Here is a 6,927-nt window from a genome sequence, read left to right as displayed (position 1 = left end):
AAACCCCTCGGTCCAATTTGTTGAGTTAAGTTAGAGAGAGTGTTTGTGATGTTTGAAAGAAATTATTTGCAATTTAACCTAGAAGAGTTCTGAGTACATTTGGCTACAATTTAGATACCATTTTTCAAAGTCTTTTCCCTTCATTTTTTCCCCCCTTTATAAGTATATGAGCCGGGAACATTCAAAGTTGTCTTAATGGATTAAGCAGAGACAAGGCTGCAAGGAGCAAATTAAAAATGAAATAGTTACAGCTGTTGGAACTGGCATTGAGCAGAGAGAGGTAAAAAAGATTTCTCTTCTCACAGGATAAGGGAGATTTCAGAAACACAAAGCCCCGGCAGAGCTCAGACGTGCACGCCCACAAAACGGTATGAGTGACCCCCTGCCCCAACTTTTTAAGAACTGTGCAGTTCAACTGCCGCTTACCCTGTAAAGGATCCCAAATAGTTGTATTTCAGCTAAAAAGTGAACCCATTCCCAGAAGAGACCACCAGAGCAGGGGGCAGCCAGGGGCCAGTTTTAGACTTTTCATTTGCAGATTAAAGGCCTTTTCCACTTGTCACGTCCTGCTACTACTGTACGCTGGGGTCAGGGCTGGTCCAACACAAACACACCTCCGGAGTCATTTCTGTGAACGGGGGGCCCAGAGCAGAGCTGTAATGGTAGCAGAGACATGTGAGCAAGATAGCACCAGCTGGGGCAATGCCAGGGGCCTTCATGTAAGGATACCGCCTCATCTCTTGGATGGGAGAGGGCTGGAGAAAAGAGGGGTACAGCGAACGATTTGGGGAGAGGCAGGTAGGGGTCAGAAGAAAAGCAACAGCCACCAACTGAATTGACGTTTCAGCTGGTTATCATGCCTGATGTTCTTAAAATTTTTACAGCTTTTAAGCTTACGTGTATTATCTCATTAGTTTCCTGAACATCTCTGGAAGACAGTTAAGGCATGTGTCGTTATTAATTTATAGATTGGGTATTTCGCCCTTTACAGACATAACGATTAAGGCCAATAATTGTTCCCCCCAAGACAGTAGGAAAAGTCAGTGACCAAGCACCGGGCCTGAAGACTCGGTTTCTGCTTAGTGATCTTCCTGACATCCCAGACTGCCTTCCAAACCTCTGTCTTAATCGCATTTCACATCTACATATCATTATTTTATTATTACTGTTTTTAATGTCGATCCCAGTTCTGTCTGCAAACATTCTATGATCTGAAGAGTTATCCCTCTTAGCTCAAGAAGTGAATCAGACCGTAAGCCAGAAGTGTAAGAGGTCGCTAGGGAGGGTTTGCAGAATCCAGAGGGAACGCTGACCACCGGGTCAAGGACAGGAGTGACAACCGGAGTTTATTCCGTGTGGAAACCGAAACCCCGAGCTAGCTTCGGCGTGATCCCCACCAAAGCAGGAAAGGTGTAGGGGAGTGGGCATCGAAAACTTAACACCGCGCTCTAAACTATGTCGTGAAAACGGACGGAAGTTTCTGGAATCCAAAATGCGATCGGGCACCAGAGCAGAATGGAACTATTGTTTTATTTTTCTTGTGTATGGGTCTTAGCATCATAATGACAGCTTTCAAGGGCTACTTAGGTTGAAATATGAGGCCCCAAAAGTCAAGGGTAGGTGAAGTCTGGACAATTCCAGCCACGTCACCCTTCCCCCCCCCCCCCACTTCCTTGTCTCCCTGTGGGGACAGGATTTCAGAGAACAGAACCAGAGAGCCAACACGGGTGAGGCAGCAGGAGAGTCTTCCAAATGCCGATTCGGCAAATTTTAACTTTTTTCAGCTATAAACCTTTCAATACCTCAAAATAAATCCTTCAATTTTATATGAGATTTCGATTTCCGCAGCTGTAGATTTATGCAGTGTGCTGAGACCAGGCCAAGAGAAGTGAACATAAACGATGTGACAGATAGCATAAGGATGTTATTCAGCCTCTCACTCCAGCATTGCTCACTCAGGAACTTTCCAAATGTCCTGCGTAGCCCCTCTCATTAATTAGCTGCTAAAGCAGCTGATCTTCTGCGATGGATGTGTGTCTCCAACCGCTGGCCCTCCGCTTGAGAGACTTAGGAAGCAGCAGGCTTCCTCACACCTGGCCTGGATCCGGGACTGTCAGGTGGGCAGGTCACGTAGGCTTCACTGTTACAGGCGCATCTGTTCACGTACGTCTGCCCACTTGGTGTGCCGAGCTATGTGCTCTGGTCGCTGATGGGAAACGGAGTACTGAAATACAATATGCTTCAGGAGCCAGCTACGTTCACTAGGAAATAATTTCAGATGTGTCAACAGCATAAGCCGTCAGTAGGTTTCGACAAGATCATGCAAGAGAAAATATAGGCCTATCACTATATTGCCTTTATTGATATGCTTAAGAATGAATTAATATTTTCTGAAATAATATTTCTCTTATAAATCCAGCTGTGTGCCAGTTTTCTTATAAATATCTTAGTTAATCCCCATCATGACAGAGCATAGTAGGTACAATCAACCTCATTCTACGGAGGAAGAAACCAGGAATAAGAGGTTAAATGCACTACCTGTAAAGCATCCAGGTGTTCACTTGAGGAACCCTGTCTCCTTCGTCTGCTACATTATTGATCAACCCAAAGGAAAATGATAGTTTCCTCAAAAATAGAAACCTGTGAATAATAAAGAGAAGACCGGTCCCTAGCTAAAATTACTGGGAGAGTCCCAAGTCGGTTCTCTTCCATGGGAATGATAGAGGCTTTGTCACCATAGCTTCAGCCGTACACGGGAGGACTGGAATTGGATGACTGCAACCAGGATTTCATATGTAATTTTAACTTTATCAAACTTGTACAGGTGCGAGTTCCTTCTGGCCAAGATGGAGTAAAAGAAACCATATCTACCCTCCCACCTGAAACAGATTTTAAAAACTGGGACAAACATACACGAAACAGTGATTCCGAGGACATGGGACATCAGTCAACAAAGGACAGTGAACTCCCAAGAGACGGGGAACAACAGGGGAGCCCCGACAATTTACCTGGCTTACTTCCTGGAGAGAATTCGTGGAACTCAGTGGAGCAGTCTCCTTGAGTTTGGAGACAGGAGTGGGTGTCGGGGATGGGGCAAGGCAATGAGAGCCTGCAGGGCAGAGTCGTCCAGAGGGCTGAGATGTGCAGGGCAGAGCCCCACAGACCAAAAGCCTTCAGCTGGTCAGTGCATACTTTTGAGGAAACTACCCGAGGTTGAAGAAAAACTCACCTACCAAGGTTAGGCGGAACAATCTCTGGAGCTCACCAGTGGCCGGGAACAGTTCCTGACCCACTAGCCAGAGGAAACCTGATAGCCCACAAGTCATCAGGTCAGGAAGAGGGGCAAAGTCCACCTGAACTAAGGGCCACTCCGGACAAAGTCCACCTGAACTAAGGGCTACTCCGGACGGAGGTCTGGGAACGTCTCTGGTCCCCTGTTTTCCATATACAGCAAGACCATTACTCTTGACCCCACGTCTGTCTGGTATTCTCCAGAAAGTGAACCCCCTGCCTCCTATTGGGGTGGGAGTAGGAATATGGCAATAGAAGGTCGGGAGCCATATTTTCACTTTTTACACTTCGTCCTTCACCCCTGCCTTCTCTAATGCCTTCCTCGATGCCAATAACCTGACATTTACTAGATTTCATCAGCACGAATCGGCTTATTTTTAATTACTATCTTTACAGGCACATAGTTTTCAGCTCCCTATCATCTGTTGAGTCATTCACCAAACTAGTCATCCTTTCTCATTATCTAACTTTTGAAAAAATTTCTAGTTCATTGTGTTCTCCTTCCCTACCTCTCTTTTTATTTTACCTCAAACTTTCTTTGAAATTATTTAACTGCTCGATAGATAAGTAGGGTTTTAAAAGAAATGCATGTAGGTTCTACTACACATATTTAAACACATATTCAAAAAATGTCTAGCCAGAAGTTCAAAAGAATTCTTCCTCAACTGCAAACAAGCGATCCACATTCTGAATTTTGGTGGCCTGCGCTCACACCCACGTTTATCTGCTTATGATATCTCATTCTACTGACGAGAAAGTTGAGACTTAAAATAATTAAATAAGTTCTTCAAGGTCATAAAATCATACTTACATCTCAGAGTTGTTTTGAGTATTAAATAAGATAAATCACTTAGCATAGTTGTTGTCTTACAATGGACTTTACAAAGTTGTTTTTCATAATTAAACATGTGGTCCTTATTTATTCTCCAAATTCTGACTAGAATATGGGTAGGTCAGTAGGAAAGTGGAAAAGAGAAAGATACGTAAAGGAATAGGAGGCACTATGCTCAACCGGGGAATAATGGTGTTCCGGTAGGAGCGATAATAACCATTTCAACTCATTTGTAAGGCTTACGTTTGTTTTATTTGGGGATTTTTTTTTTTTTTTTTTGTAAGCAGCTATGAAACCAAAATATGTTGGGAGAACAATGACAAACCAGTAACTCGTTCAGTAGAGTAGGCTGAATAATCCCTTATAATATGAGAAAAATAAAATATAAAACTTACAGTCATTCCTTGGCCAAATATCTTTAGAGTGTATTAATGCCACATTCAATTACATTTTCAGAAATCCCTTAATCTACTTCTTAAATTCATTTTGTTTCCAAGTAAATTCTAAAAGTTTTTGCCTTGAGTTATGAAGGAAGAAATAACTAGTACCAGACTAGCCCTTCTACAATAAAAAAAAAAGAAAGAAAGAAAGAAAACTGGACCAAATATGTGAAACAACAGTTTCCAGACACTGGGCAACGAGTAGTACAGGACTGTGATCTCTGTAAGAAGGGAAACAAGGTGAGACCTGTGACCGCCCTGGATTTCTACCTGGAGGCAATTTCTGAATCATGGTACAGGGAGAGGGAATCAAGTAGAACACAGTGGTCTCCTTGGCTAAAACTACAAGGATCAGAGTTTGGAGGCTGGGGGTGACTGGAATTTCAGTGGCTGAAAGGAGGGATCTGCACAGAAAGAATCCACAAAATCTGGGCAGGGGTCTGCTTGTGTCTTTGGCTGCCTGTGGTTAGAGATAGATTATACAAGCTAAAGGAACAATGAACAGAGATAGGACGGCTCATGGGAAGCTCTCTGGAAGAAAATAATTGCATTACAAACATCTGACAAAAAGAGTCGAATCCAAAATGTATAAAGAACACCTACGACTCCATAATAAGACACACCTGCTAACTGAAAATGGGCAAAATTGTTGAAGCAGCCATTCCACAAAAGAAGGTGTAAGAATGGCTGATAAGCATATATAAGAATGCTTATAAGACATGAGGATATGCAAATTAAAACCGAAAAGGAGTACTTTATGGTAACTACCACACACTCACTAGAATGGCTAAAATTAAAAAGACTGACAATAGCAAGTGTTGCAAAGATTGGAGGCAACTAGAACTCATACCTTGTTGGTGAGACTGTACAGTCACTGTGCAAAAAAACACTGAGAGTTTCTTATAAGTTTAAACATATACCTGCTCTTCGATCCAAGAATTCCACTCCTAGATATTTATCCAAGAGAAGTGAAAACATAAGTCTACAAAAATACTAATGTGTAAATGTTCATAGCCGCTTTCTTTATAAATATTTCCCAAATGGAAACAACACAGATGTCTGTCACTGAGTAAACAGATAAACAAACTGCGATATATTCATACAATGAAATAAACTTCGCAATTTAAAATGAACAAATTACTATCACGACAACAGGATGGATCTCAAAACCTTATGTTAAGTGAAAGAAATAAGACACAAAAGAGTATATGCTTTATGAGTCTAACTTATATAAAATTCTAGAATAAACAAAACTAATCTATAATATAGAAATCAAATCAACAATTGCTGGGAGCAGAATCGGCTGGGAGGGGGCATAAGGAAGCTAGCTAGGGTAGATGAAAATGTTCCATATGTGCATATATGTGATTTTAACATAAATATAGACATTTATCAAAACTCATCCAACTATTTCAAACTGTTCTCCTGAGCTTGAAATATTTTTTAAATGTTTAGTTGCAAACATTTCTATCCCCTGATCCATTTAAAAACATTTTTTTTTGGCTTGAAATAACACAAATTTATTACCTTACTGTTCTTTAGGTTAAAAGTCTCACAAGTTTCCCTGGGCTAAAATCAAGGTGCATTACTTTTCCAGAGACTCTAGGAGAGAATTCGTTTCCTTGACTTTTCTGACTTTTAGAGGTCACCCATGTTCCTTCGTTTATCGCCACCCCACCCTGCCGCCTTCACCCCCAGCCTTGACAAGGAGCAATGTAGCATCTCTCTGACCCAGCTTCCATCATCATCTCTCTTTCTCTCTGCCTCACATCTCTTTCTGCCTCCCTCTTCCACTTTTTAAAAGAGATTTAAAAACTTTAGTGGAGAAAAATAGGTGTACTTTATTGTATTTATATATAACTCAACAATGATTATTTAAATGTTCACATTAATATGTTCTCCAAGAGTGATTTGAATTTTAAGGAAGAACAGAAAAGCTTTGATGAGCAATTAAAGAATACTCACCTGTCAGAGGAAGAACACTAGAGTCCTCTCCCTAAGTACCATGGTGGGAACGAGCAAAGTCAGGTAGAGTACATTCCCCAAGTCGACTTCCAAATCTAAGGGATCCGTGAGAAGTAAGGATCAGGCAACCAGCTCACTATCAGAAGGATCAAAATTAGGATCAGAAATGAAGCACGTGCATCAAAAAGGAATGAAGGTGAGAAACACAGGAAATCTGTGTCTGATAAAGAGCAAAAACTAGAGATACCATTGGTCCTTCTTAGTAGAAGAGACAATATGATCTGCTAGCACAAACATTATAATTGTAAAGAATGTGAACCACCAGCAGAGACTGCCAAGGACTCCGATTACCCTCCTATTTGTCTGTGTCTGACTGCAGGCTATGCCTGTTGGCTCAAA

The sequence above is a fragment of the Pteropus vampyrus genome, unplaced genomic scaffold (genome assembly GCF_000151845.1).
Source record: "Pteropus vampyrus isolate Shadow unplaced genomic scaffold, Pvam_2.0 Scaffold169, whole genome shotgun sequence".
Taxonomy (NCBI): Eukaryota; Metazoa; Chordata; class Mammalia; order Chiroptera; family Pteropodidae; genus Pteropus; species Pteropus vampyrus.
Note: the sequence above shows the minus strand (reverse complement) of the source record.